The sequence below is a fragment of the Balaenoptera borealis genome (genome assembly GCF_965194805.1).
Source record: "Balaenoptera borealis genome assembly, chromosome: 18".
In the NCBI taxonomy this organism is placed as follows: domain Eukaryota; kingdom Metazoa; phylum Chordata; class Mammalia; order Artiodactyla; family Balaenopteridae; genus Balaenoptera; species Balaenoptera borealis.
Window position 1 is genome coordinate 60,699,874 of NC_138877.1, and position 15,173 is coordinate 60,715,046.

The window sequence follows — 15,173 nt, forward strand, 5'->3', positions numbered from 1 at the left end:
CTATGTTTGGTCTCTACATCTGCGTCTCTATTTCTGCCCTGCCAACTGGTTCATCTGTACCATTTTTCTAGGTTCCACATATATGCGTTAATATATGATATTTGTTTTTCTCTTTCTGACTTCACTCTGTATGACAGTCTCTAGATCCATCCACGTCTCTAAAAATGACCCAGTTTCGTTCCTTTTTATGGCTGAGTAATATTCCACTGTATATATGTACCACATCTTCTTTATCCATTTGTCTGTCGATGGGCATTTAGGTTGCTTCCATGACCTGGCTATTGTAAATAGTGCTGCAATGAACATTGGGGTGCATGTGTCTTTTTGAACTATGGTTTTGTCTGGATATATGCCCAGTAGTGGGATTGCTGGGTCATATGGTAATTATCTTTTTAGTTTTTTAAGGAAACTCCATACTGTTCTCCAGAGTGGCTGTATCAATTTACATTCCCATCAACAGTACAAGAGGGTGCCCTTTTCTCCACACCCTCTCTAGCATTTGTTGTTTGTAGATTTTCTGATGATGCCCATTCTAACTGCCATGAGGTAATAACTCATTGTAGTTTTGATTTGCATTCTCTAATAGTGATGTTGAGCAGCTTTTCATGTGCTTCTTGGCCATCTGTATGTCTTCCTTGCAGAAATGTCAATTTCGGTCTGCTGCCCATTTTTTGATTGGGTTGTTTTTTTTTTAATATTGAGCTGCATGAGCTGTTTATATATTTTGAAGATTAATCCTTTGTCCATTGATTCGTTTGTGAATATTTTCTCCATTCTGAGGGTTGTCTTTTCGTCTTATTTGTTACCTTTGCTTTGCAAAAGCTTTTAAGTTTCATTAGGCACCATTTGTTTATTTTTATTTTTATTTCTGTTACACTAGGAGGTGGATCAAAAAAGATCTTGCTGTGTTTATGTCATAGCGTGTTCTTCCTATCTTTTCCTCTAAGAGTTTTATAGTGTCCAGTCTTACATTTAGGTCTCTAAATCATTTTGAGTTTATTTTTGTGTATGGTGTTAGGGAGTGTTCTAATTTCATTCTTTTACATGTAGCTGTCCAGCTTTCCCAGCACCACTTATTAAAGAGACTGTCTTTTCTCCATTGTATATCCTTGCCTCCTTTGTCATAGATTAGTTGACCATAGGTGCATGGGTTTATCTCTGGGCTTTCTATCCTCTTCCACTGATCTATATTTCGGTTTTTGTGCCAATACCATACTGTCTAGATTACTGTAGCTTTGTAATATAGTCTGAAGTCAAGGAGTCTGATTCCTCCAGCTCCGTTTTTCTCCCTCAAGACTGCTTTGGCTATTTGGGGTCTTTTGTGTCTCCATACAAATTTTAAGATTTCTTGTTCTACTTCTGTAAAAAATGCCATTGATAATTTGATAGGAATTGCATTGAATCTGTAGATTGCTTTAGGTAGTATAGTCATTTTCACAATATTGATTCTTCCAATCCAAGAACATGGTATATCTCTCCATCTGTTGGTATCATCTTTCATTTCTTTCATCAGTGTCTTATAGTTTTCTGAATACTGGTCTTTTGTCTCCCTAGGTAGGTTTATTCCTAGGTATTTTAGTCTTTTTGTTGCAGTGGTAAATAGGATTCTTTCCTTAATTTCTCCTTCTGATCTTTCGTTGTTAGTGTATATGAATGCCTGCTATTTCTGTGCATTAATTTTGTATCCTGCAACTTCACCAAATTCATTGATTACTTCTGGTAGTTTTCCGGTGACATCTTTAGGATTCTCTACGTATAGTGTCATGTCATCTGCAAACAGGGACAGTTTTACTTCTTCTTTTCCAATTTGTATTCCTTTTATTTCTTTTTCTTCTCTGATTGCCATGGCTAGGACTTCCAAAACTATGTTGAATAATAGTGGCGAGAGTGGACATCCTTGTCTTGTTCCTGATCTTAGAGGAAATGATTTCAGTTTTTCACCATCGAGAATGATGCTTGCTGTGGGTTTGTCATATATGGCCTTTATTATGTTGAGGTAGGTTCCCTCTATGCCCACTTTCTGGAGAGTTTTTATCATAAATGGGTGTTGAATTTTATCAAAAGTTTTTCTGCATCTATTGAGATGATCATATGGTTTTTCTTCTTCAGTTTGTTATTACGGTGTATCACACTGATTGACTTTCGTATATTGAAGAATCCTTGCATCCCTGGGATAAATCCCACTTGATCATGGTGTTTGATCCTTTTAATGTGTTGTTGGATTCTGTTTGCTAGTATTTTTTTGAGGATTTTTGCATCTATATTCATCAGTCATATTGGTCTGTAATTTTCTTTTTTTTGTAGTATCTTTGTCTGGTTTTGGTATCAAGGTGATGCTGGCCTCATACAATGAGTTTGGGAGTGTTCCGTCCTCTGCAATTTTTTGGAAGACTTTGAGAAAGGTGGGTGTTAACTCTTCTGTAAATGTGTGATAGAATTCACCTGTGAAGCCATCTGATCCTGGACTTTTGTTTGTTGGAAGATTTTTAATCACAGTTTCAATATCATTACTTGTGATTGGTCTGTTCATTTTCTATTTCTTCCTGATTCAGTCTTGGAAGGTTATACCTTTCTAAGAATTTGTCCATTTCTTCCAGCTTGTGCATTTTATTGGCATAGAGTTGCTTGTAGTAGTCTCTTAGGATGCTTTGTGTTTCTGTGGTGTGTGTTGTAACTTCCCCTTTTTCATTTCTAATTTTATTGATTTGAGTCCTCTCTCTTTTTTTTCTTGATGAGTCTGGCTAATGGTTTATCAATTTTGTTTATCCTCTCAAAGAACCAGCTTTTAGTTTTATTGATCTTTGCTATTATTTTCTTTGTTTCTATTTCATTTATTTCTGCTCTGATCTTTATGATTTCTTTCCTTCTACTAACTTTGGGTTTTTGTTTGTTCTTCTTTCTCTAGTTCCTTTAGGTGTAAGGTTAAATTGTTTATTTGAGATTTTTCTTGTTTCTTGAGGTAGGCTTGTATTGCTATAAACTTCCCTTTTAGTACTGCTTTTACTGCATCCCATACGTTTTGGATTGTCATGTTTTTGTTGTACTTTGTCTCTAGGTATTTTCTGATTTCCTCTTTCATTTCTTCAGTGATCTCTTAGTTATTTAATAACGTTTTGTTTAGCCTCCATGTGTTTGTGTTTTTTACTTTTTTTTCCCCTGTAATTGATTTCTAATCTCATAGCATTGTGGTCAGAAAAGATGCTTAATATGATTTCAATTTTCTTAAATTTACTGAGGCTTGATTTGTGACCCAAGGTGTGATCTATCCTGGAGAACATTCCATGTGGACTTGAGAAGAAAGTGTAATGTGCTGTTTTTGGATGGAATGTCCTATAAATATCAATTAAATATATCTGGTCTATTGTGTCATTTAAAGCTTGTGTTTCCTTATTAATTTTCTCTTTGGATGATCTGTCCATTGGTGTAAGTGAAGTGTTAAACTCCCCCACTATTATTGTATTACTGTCAATTCCGTCTTTTATAGCTGTTAGCAGTTGCCTTATGTATTGAAGTGCTCCTATGTTGGATGCATGTATATTTATAATTGTTATATCTTCTTCTTGGATTGATCCCTTGATCATTATGTAGTGTCCTTCCTTGTCTCTTGTAACATTCTTTATTTTAAAGTCTATTTTAATTGATATGAGTATTGCTAGTCCAGCTTTCTTTTGGTTTCCAATTTGCATGGAGTATCTTTTTCCACTCCCTCATTTTCAGTCTGTTTGTGTCCCTAGGTCTGAAGTGGGTCTCTTGTAGACAGCTTATATATGGGTCTTGTTTTTGTATCCATTCAGCGAACCTGTGTCTTTTGGTTGGAGCATTTAATCAATTCACGTTTAAGGTAATTATCAATATGTATGTTCCAATTACCATTTTCTTAATTGTTTTGTTTTTGTTTTTATAAGTTCTTTTCTTCTCTTGTGTTTCCTACTTAGAGAAGTTCCTTTAGCATTTGTTGTAGAGGTGGTTTGGTGGTGCTGAATTCTCTTAACTTTTGCTTATCTGTAAAGCTTTTGATTTCTCCATCGAATCTGAATGAGATCCTTTTAGGTTAGAGTAATCTTGGTTGTAGGTTCTTCCCTTTCATCACTTTAAATATGTCATGCCACTCCCTTCTGGCTTGTAGAGTTTCTGCTGAGAAATCAGCTGTTAACCTCATGGGAGTTCCCTTGTATGTTATTTGTCGTTTTTCCCTTGTTGTTTTCAATAATTTTTCTTTGTCTTTAATTTTTGTCAGTTTGATTACTGTGTGTCTTGGCGTGTTTCTCCTTGGGTTTATCCTGCCTGGGACTCTCTGCGCTTCCTGGGACTTGGGTGTCTATTTCCTTTCGCATGTTAGGGAAGTTTTCGACTATAGTCTCTTCAAATATTTTCTCGGGTCCTTTCTCTTTCTCTTCTCCTTCTGGGACCCCTATAATGCGAGTGTTGTTGCGTTTAATGTTGTCCCAAAGGTCTCTTAGGCTGTCTTCATTTCTTGTCATTATTTTCTCTTTGTTCTGTTCCACGGTAGTGAATTCCAGGATTCTGTCTTCCAGGTCACTTACCCGTTTTTCTGCCTCAGTTATTCTGCTATTGTTTCCTTCTAGTGTATTTTTCATTTCAGTTATTGTATTGTTCATTTCTGTTTTTTTGTTCTTTAATTCTTCTAGTTGTTTGTTCTTTAATTCTTCGAGGTCTTTCTTAAGCATTTCTTGCATCTTCTCGATCTTTGCCTCCATTCTTTTTCTGAGGTCCTGTATCATCTTCACTATCATTATTCTGAATTCTTTTTCTGGAAGGTTGCCTATCTCCACTTCATTTAGTTATTTTTCTGGGATTTTATCTTGTTCCTTCATCTGGTACAACGCCCTCTGCCTTTTCATCTCGTCTATCTTTCTGTGAATGTGGTTTTTGTTCCACAGGCTGCAGGATTGTAGTTCTTCTTGCTTTTGCTGTCTGCCCTCTGGTCCCACATCTTTAATTGAGGTGTTTATCTTTCTTATTATCAAGTTGTAAGAGTTCTATATACATTGTTAACATAAGTCTTTATCTAATATATAATCTGCAAATATTTGCTCCCAAGCTGTTTCTTGTCATTTCATTTTCTTGGTAGTCTTGAAGTACAGAAGTTTTAATTTTGAGGTAGTACAATTTATCGTTTTTTTTCTGGATTGGACTTTTGTGTTGAATCAAGGATTCTTTGCTACCCATGGCCACAAATATTTTTCAAATGTTTTCTTCTGGAATTTTTATACTTTTGGATCTTATATTTAGTTGTATGATCTATTTTGAGTTACTTTTTATGTATCGTGTGAGGTGCAGGTCTAAGTATTCTTCTTTGTATGTGGATATCCAATTGTCTCAACATTAATTTTAGAAAAAAAAAACCTAATCCTTTCTCCGTCAGATTATCTTGGTGTTATTGTCAAAAATAAATGTATGGAATTGTTTTAGAATTTTCAATTCTGTTCCACTTATCTATGTGCCCATCACTGTAGCAATACTATATCTTTTTACTGCAGCTTTATAGTAAGTTTTGAAATTAGGTGATGTACATCCTCCAGCTTTGTTCTTATTTTTCAAGATAATTTTGGTTACTGTAAGTCACTTGGATTACCGTATACATTTTAAGGTGAGTCTGATAATTTCCACAAAAATTCTGCTGGAATTTTCATAGAGAATGTGTTGAATCTGTCAATAAATTTGAGAATTGCCATCTTGATTATAATGAGTTTTCCAATCCATGAAGGTAATTTCTTCTGTAACCTCGCTTTACTCATTCATTAGTTTTAGTAGGAGTGTGTGTATGAGTGTGTATGCATTCCTTTGGGATTTTCTAACAACAAGATCATGTCATCTGTAAATAAAGAATTATCCTTTCTTTCCAAACTAGATAACTGGATGTCTTTATTTGGTCTAAATCTTCCAGTAAAATTTCTAATTAATCATATTTCACTTTATCATTTGAACTATCATAAGAACATATCCTGCCCTCAAGTACTAAATCCCCTATCACATTTGCCAAACTGTGAATATTTGTCATATGGGGAGCTGACGAGGTTATTGCTGAAATGATAATAACCTGTCTTGGTCCAGAAATCACATGTTAAGTTTCAAGATAATATCTGTATCTATATAGATATTATATCTGTATGAATATATAGATATAGATATATAAAAATTAACAATTTATCAATTACATGCCATTCCAATCTAAACCCATAGCATATCTAAGACATTGAATTTATATAACATATTTGAAATTGATTTGTAATCTGTCCAGCACCTTGCAATTATATAGTAATTTCTATTTTTATTGGTATGCATATCATAGGCAGAAAAATTTTTGAAATTCACTAGGCCAACATATACTTTTTTAGCATTGCTAAGACAGGACCTAGACTGGGCCCTTATCATCTCTCACATATATCACTGCAATGATTTTCTAACTTGTTTCCCTAATTACAGTCTTTCTGTTATATGATCCATCTTCAACATGTATTCCAAATTCATCTTTAAAAAAAAAAAATGTATGACCATACCACTCCCTTGATTAAAAGTTCTATAAGAAATTGAATATTTTGACCATTCCCTTAATCATAGGCATTTAGATAATTTCCAAATTTTTGCTATAATGACCACTACAAATTATATAGCAATGACATTCTTGATTCAGGTCTGTTTTGCATAAGGACACTTCTATTTCCAGGGTGTATATTATAAGAGACTTACCAGATTATGTCACACACACAAATGTTTAAGCTTTAGGAAGTGTTTACAAAGTAAGTGTGTGTGTGTGGGGGGGGGGGGGTGCACATGTGTTTGTATGTGTGTGTATGTAAAACTAGAAATAAGTATGAAAAGATATCCACCAAAATAAGAAATATGATTATCTTTCAGGTAGGTGGTCAGGGGGTCCTATTAGGAATGGTGATCAAAGGAATTTTAGCCTTGTCTAATGTATATTTATATTTACATTTCTAAATTTCGTACAAATTTACATTTGTACACAGGTCTATTTAAGAATCTGTTCTTTGTGGAAATAGTTTTAAAACAGGTAATAAGATATAAAAATGTGACTTTAAGCATCTGTAATCTTAAAGGAAAACAAAAGCCATTTATTACAAAATTTTTGCTACTATGATAACCTAATGGAGTAGGTAATCTAATATGGGGCATATTAGATTTGCCAACTTTGAGAAAAAGAGAATTGACCACTCATAACTAAATGGTGGCCACCAGAAATAGTCTCCACTAACTTTCCTATGTCTGATGGTATTTTTTATTGCAGTTTTCTTAAGGGTTCAGGAAGCTGGTCATAACACTGACCAGTAACAGTTTGTTATTAAACCCTTTTGTTGGTGGTTAATGAGTTTAATATTCATGAAGCCTTCATTACATTGCACTGATTTAAAGGCACACCATTGCCAATAAAAGTGTTGAACTGAACTCAGATATAAAGCAGTGCATATCTTTAACCTCAATATAAATGACAAGAATTTCATTAAACCAACTGCCTAGTTTTTTTAGATAGTTGAGAACAAATGTGAACCTAGTAAAGAAATGCATATTAATATTGTTATAAAATAATAGTTCAATAACTAGAGTTACTAGGCTATTTATTTCAAGGAACAATATACATCTAGGAAATGAGAATTTTGTCTTCAAGTGTTTTCTTTCTGGACCAGTGCTTGGATACAGATTACTGCCAATTACACGTGTAATGGAGTACATTTGCAGTTATTACTGGATTAAGATTTGTTATTACTGTTTGCAAATGTCCAATTTCCCTTCAAAATCGTGTAGTAATTATTATCAAAATAGAACATCAGCACAGCCACTTAAACACATTGTATATATTTTTTTCCTTTTCACAGAAAACAAATGATCTCTAAAATCAGCTACTACCATGACTAATGAACATGTTTGTCACAACATAAAGATTCCCTGAATTTCCCTCTGGACCAGTCCCATTAAGTCCAGAGCATAACATAATTTAAGTATCAGAGTTATGATCCATCAGCATTGCTTTATACATAGAAGACCTGTCAGGAAACAGTCAAGGACAGAAAATCAATTCCTTCACATCACTATTTCTCTCACTCTCACTCTCCATATTTACTAAGTTACCAAATGCTGCCCATTATTTTCCCCTTTTCCATCTTCCCTGAACCTGCTTTTAATATCATCGCTCATACCCTTACCTTCTCTTGAGTGCATAGGCCTCTTAGTTTTTCTGTTTATTCTTAGTCTTCCCTTGTCCTGTTACAAATGTGCTTAAATATCTTTTCATTAGTGTTTTCCCAATAATTAGTGGATAGTATTGTCAAACTAGAGTCACAAGGTAGGATGTTTATTTATTCATCCAGTCAGTATTTATTAAATATCCTTCCTGGCTAATTTTCTGTATAAATTGAATCCATGACTTACTATGTTTACACATTATGGTTAATAGGTGGCCTTCCTAAAATAAAACATGTTTTTTTTTTGTTTTTTTTTGTTTTTTTTTTTTTAATTTTTATTTATTTATTTATTTTTAATTTATGGCTATGTTGGGTCTTCGTTTCTGTGCGAGGGCTTTCACTAGTTGCGGCAAGTGGGGGCCACTCTTCATCGCTGTGCGCGGGCCTCTCACCATCGCGGCCTCTCTTGTTGCGGAGCACAGGCTCCAGACACGCAGGCTCAGTAATTGTGGCCCACGGGCCCAGCCGCTCCGCGGCATGTGGGATCCTCCCAGACCAGGGCCCGAACCCGTGTTCCCTGCATTAGCAGGCAGATTCTCAACCACTGCGCAACCAGGGAAGCCCAAAACATGTTTTATTGAGAGGTAAGATTTGAATTTGATCTTGTCTTGATTGACCCATTGTGAGCTTCAGAATTTTTACTTCAGAGACCCAGAATCTTCACCAATGTGTACATCTGTAGTTACGGATATTTATATGGCTCCTTGTCACTGCATAGATAAATATTCCTATAAATATTTGAAGTGCAACTATGGTTCAGTTATGATAAAGCTGATTGCTTCACCTTCCTTTGACTGCTTGGGCAATGCTGTCCTCAAGTATCTCCATCTATGCTATGAAGCAAGAGCCAATTCTTCCCTGAAAATGGGTGAGAAGTTAAGAGGAGTGGGTGGTTGGTCTTAATCTGTCCTTCAGCATCTTGAACTACTTTTCTTTTTTAAAGTTTTATTTATAGATTTACAGGATTATTGTGAAGATAATACAGAGAGTCTTCATATACCATGTATCCAGCATCCTCTATTATTAACATCATTATATTAAAATGGTATTAGGATGGTACATTTAATTAGGATTATTTTAGTATTGCTTGGGTTTTTTTAAATATCTTTGAATATTATGGATATATGTCCTTTATTAGACATGTATTTTACAGTATTTTCTCCCAGTTTGTGACTTATTCTCCCATTCTATTAATGGTGTCTTTTACAGACCAGAAGTTTAAATTTTAACAAAATTCAGCCTATCAATTTTTCTTTCATGGATTGTGCTATTGGTATTGTACCTATGACCTTATAACCAAACTCAAGATAATGTAAGTTTTCCAAGAATTTTAATATTTGTGCATTTTACATTTAAGTTTATGATCCATTTTGAGTTAATGTTTATGAAAGATGTAAGGTCTATGTCAAGTTTCCTTTGTTTTTTCCATAAAGAAGTTCACTTGTTCTAACACCACTTGGGAAGACTTGAAATGTTAACAATCTTGATCTTCCAATTGATAAACACAGAATCTCTTGATTTCTTTAAATCTTCTTTGATATTTTTCATCAGTGTTTCACAGCTTTTCATATACAGACACCAGGCATATTTTATATTAATACCTAAGTATTTCATGTTTCAGGCTGTTACTCTAAATGATGCATTTTTTCAAATTCTAATTGTTTATTGCTTGTATGTAGGAAAGCAATTGCTATGGTATATTAACTTTGTATTCTGCAACCTTTTCATCTTTTCCAAGAGCTTTTGTTTTTTATTCTCTTGAATTTTCTACATAGACAATCATGTTGTCTGCAAATAGGGATAGTTTTAATTCTTCTTTTCCAATATTAGATCTTTTCTTTCTTTTTCTTTTCTTTTCTTTTCTTTTTTTTTTTTTTTTTGTCCTATTGTACTAGGAAAAAATACCAGTAGGAAATTTAGTAGGAATAGTGAGATTGGATATCCTTGAATTGTTCCTGATCTAAGGGGAAAGCACTGATCTTCTCGCAATTACCTATGAAGTTAGCTGTACTGTTGTTTTGTCTTGTTTTTAGCTGTTCTTTAGCAAATTGGACAAGTTTGCTTCTTTTCCTAGTTTATGGAAATTTTTCATTATGAATGGATGTTGGTTTAGTAAGATGCTTTTTCTGTATCTGTTGTTATGATCAGTAGATTCTTCTTTAGTATGTGCATGTGGTTGATTACATTGATTGATTTTTAAATGTTGAACCAGCCTAGCATATCTAGAATAAAATTCCTCATGTTCGTTGTGTATAATGCTCTTTACACATTTTTAATTCAATGTGCTAATATTTAGTTGAGGATCTTTGAGTCTATGCTCCTGAGAGGTATTGCTGTATGGTATTTCCTTTTTTGTAATGTCTTTCTTTTTAACTTTTTATTTTATATTGGAGTATAGTTGATTAACCATGTGTGTTAGTTTCAGGTGTACAGCAAAGTGATTCAGTTATACATACGTAATGTCTTTATCTGGTTTTAGTGTTAGGGTAATGCTGGCATAATGAAACGAATTAGGTAGAGTTCCCTCTGGTTTGATTTTGGGGAGAATTGGTAGAATGTCTTTGTTAATCTCACCAGTGAAATTATATGCACCAGTTGATTGTTTATTTTGGAAGGTTATTGATTTTTTTGCAAAGTCAATTATTGATCAAACTTCTTTAATAAGTATAGATTACTTATTTATGCTTATTCACTATTGGTAGTTTGTGTCCTTCAAGGAATTATTCCAGTTTATCTAAATTACTTAATTTTGGGCATAGAATTGTTCATAGCATTTTTTTATTATTGTTTTTACTGTTCATGGGATCAGTGATGATGACTCTTCATTCTTTTCTGATATTGATAATTGTGTCTTCTGTCATTTTTGTTAGATAGCTTGGCTAGAGGATTGTCAATTTTATTCATCTTTTCAAACAAAGAGCTTTTGGGTTTGTTGACTTTCCCTATTATTTTCCTGTTTTCAATTTTATTGATTCTGCTCTAAATTTTATTCGTTCTTTTCTTCTACTAGTGTTTGGCTTAAATTTATCTTCCTTCTCTAATTTCCTGGCATGGAAGCTTAGGCTATTAATTTTAGACCTTTCTTATTTCTAATGCATTTAACATTATAAATTTCCCATTAAGCACTGCCTTTCTGCCTTCACTACATCATACAGTGTTTGAACATTGTCATTGCATTTTAATTGAGTTCAAAATATTATAAATTTCTCTTGAGACATTTTCTTTGGCCCCATGTGTTTTTGAAATGTGTTGTTTAATTGCTGTATTTTGGGATTTTCCAGCTGTCTTTCTGTTGAGTTATAGATAATTCTATTGCTGTCTGAGAACATATTTTATACAGTTTCAAATTTGTTAAGATTTTATGGCCAAAACGAGTTTTATCTTGGTGAATGTTCCCTGCATATTTGAAAGTAATTGGTATTCTATTGTTATTAGATAGTATATTTGATAAATTTCAATTAGATCAAATTTATTAATAGTGTTATTCAGGTCAACTATATCCTTATTGATTTTGTGCCTCCTTGATCTGCTAATTATAGGAGATGTTGAATAATATCATATTAATGGGTAATAGTGTATTTATCTCTTCTCGTAGTTTTTTTTTTTTTTAACAGCTTTATTGGAGTATATTTGCTTTACAATGGTGTGTTAGTTTCTGTTGTATAACAAAGTGAATCGCTATACATAAACATATATCCCCATATCTCCTCCCTCTTGCTTCTCCCTCCCACATTCCCTATCCCACCCCTCTAGGTGGACACAAAGCACCGAGTTGATCTCCCTGTGCTATGTGGCTGCTTCCCACTAGCTATTTATTTTACATTTGGTAGTGTATATATGTCCATGCTACTCTCTCACTTCGTCCCAGCTTCCCCTTCCCCTTCCCTGTGTCCTCAAGTCCATTCTTTATGTCTGCATCTTTATTCCTGTCCTGCCCCTAGGTTCTTAAGAACCAATTTTTTTTTTTTTTTTTTTTTAGATTCCATATATATGTGTTAGCATACGGTATTTGTTTTTTGCTTTCTGACTTATCTTCTCGTAGTTTTACCAGTTTTTGCCTCATGTATTATGATCCTCTGTTGTTAGGTGCATACATATTTAGTATTGGTATAACTTCTTGGTGAATTGACAATCTTATTATATACTACTCTTCTTATCTCTGATAATTTTCCTTGTCTTAAAGTCTGCTTTTTCTGAAATTACTGTAGCTACTTCACCTTTATTTTAACTGTTGTTAACATGTTAATTCTTTCTCCATCCCTTTATTTCTAACTGAATAAGAGGAATGCCCTTCCCCCACATTTCTGGGGCAAGGTTCTGGTGATATCTTTTCTCCTGGAGAGCAAGCCTTTGTTGTGGAATAGGTTGTGGTCCTGTTTTACAAAGATTATTCCTTCCCTCCCCCTGCCAGAGTCATGAGGAGAGATTTCTTTGCTCTCTTAACCATGAGATCCTGATGAGTTTTCTAGGGATAAAACACATGAACATATGGGTCAACCCCTAAGATTGCAGACCCATGGAGTTCCTTATTCTCAGGCTAGTCTACATTCAGCCTCCAGCAACTTAACATTTTCATTTACATTGTTTTTGCAAATTTATACTTCCACCAGCTCGTGTTGCAGGGAAGCAGATCTTGGTTATGACTCTCTCAGTGATAAGTTAAATTTAGGTAAAACCAGGTAAAATGGCATAACATTGCTTATGCTCAGAACATATTTGGAAATAAATATTAACTCCCAAAATTTTGACTCTAGATCCCATCTCCTTCAATGGTGAATTCATTCTGTCTTCCAAATAAAATTTAAGCCATTATCCCCCAAATCAGTAAAACCGTGAATAATATGGTTACTATAAATGCCCTTGAGTTTATGAGCCTGAAATATTTTGGAGTCACAATATGTAATGAGCAATTGTAAGAGTCACCTTGACTGAACTATCAGCTCAGATAGCTGATAAAACATATTTTGGGATGTGTCTATAAGGGTGTTTCCAGAATAGATGGGCATTTGAATCAGTAGTCTGAGTAAAGAAAATCCACCCTCAGTAATACACGAAGCAGTCTATGTCAATTACAGGAGGGAATTTTTACTGTCTGTAGAGAAATTAATCTTTGTTGATAATTTTTATATTTTTTACATACGTTTTAAAGGTTAGCTGATAGGCAGAATTATGTGTATTTTTGGTAAAGCACTGCTTATGTTTTTGTTCTTTTCTTTTTTGTCTTGAGCAAGTATAACAGTATGTATTTATATATTTCATAGTACTGAGAACGATTTTACACATTAACACAGCATGGTAAAATCCCTAAATATTTAGTAAATTATATATTAAATTAGTGCACTACAGTGTTTATAGATTATAGAGAACACCTGTGTAGCCTACATTGTAGTACTCAGTTCTAACATAATCATTTAAAAATAACATATAAAGAATCAAGTAAGCTACTTTTACATGAAACTAATGGTAAATCTTGGCTAATATTCTAAGGAAAATTCAGATACAGAGACAATACACTGTAGTGAATATAAAGCCAAGATAAAGCAAATTAATTCAAAATCACTTTTTAAAACTTCATTTTATAATATAAATATCATCTGAACAGCTTAAATAATATACTCTTTTTATGTAAACCAAAGTTTTAGACCTGGAATGTAATGCAGCTTGTTAACAGTTAAAAAAAACTGCTGTGCTTCTAATTGGAAAGGCAAGGAAGATGTGCGTTGTTACCTGGGGTATTCAGCAGAAAGACATCTCCTCATGATTGACATTAATGGGAGTTTCTCATGTGTATTTGGGAGAGAAAATCTCCCTAATTAGTGTTTTCCTCCCATATATTTCATTTCTCGTAATGTTTAGTTGATGAGCTGTATCAGCAATACAATTTTAGAAATGTTTACCAAAGAAAGAATGAATCATGAAGACATTTCTTCCTTTGAATTTAGTGAGAAATCCAATATAATTTCATGCATAATTAAAGTTTAAATTGATGCCATTAAAACACATAGTACAAAAAGTAAACATATACACTTCCCATCCCAGAGTTCTAAACCTTGGTACTTGAAATTATGCTCTTTATAGAGCTAGAATTTAAAATAGATAAATAATGATTAATAAATACAGAAAGAGAATTGTTAACGTTCTGACATAGTTCCATGAAGCACCCTAAAATTAAGTGCCTGTCATTATAAAGTATGAAATTATTTGAACTTATTCTACAGAATCATTTTGAAAAATGTTTTCAAAGTTTTACAGAACTGATAAATTTGAAATGCCTTATTCTTCAATTATAGGTTATTCTATTTATTTGTGTAATTGCTATGTCTTAGGTATATTTTTAGAAATGAGACTGGAATGTTTTTATGTTTAACTTTTTGAAGTCTCTACAAAGTTTCACATTCTACTTCTATGAAAATTACTGAATATATCGGTCCTTGAAATAGTCGATTGATGCTTTCATCTCTTTTTTTCATATAAATCATCAAGGCTTATTAGAGAGGTTTGGGTGCTCTAATACTTACCACTTTCATCCCTCATTCCCTGCCCATATTATTTTTTACTTTCTCCATTCTAGCTGTCATTTTCACCATGAGACTCTTAACTAATGATATGCTTGATATAATAACTTCATATATAACGTGTCTCTTTTAGGAAGCATAATGGCCTCCAAAGATATCCACATCTTAATCTCGGAATCTGTGAATGTGTTATGCTACATAGCAAAGGGAATTAAGGTTGGAAATGAAAGTGAGGTTGCTGATCAGCAGAACTTAAAATAAGGAGATTATCCTCAATTATCTGGGTGGACCCAACATAATTACAAGAGTTCTTATATGTCAGATAGAGAGGAAGTAGGATCAGTGTCCCAGAGATACTAAATGAAAAAGACCCCCGACTTTCTGTTACTTTCTTTGACTATGGAAGGAGTCATAAGCCAAGGAATGTGTTCAGCCT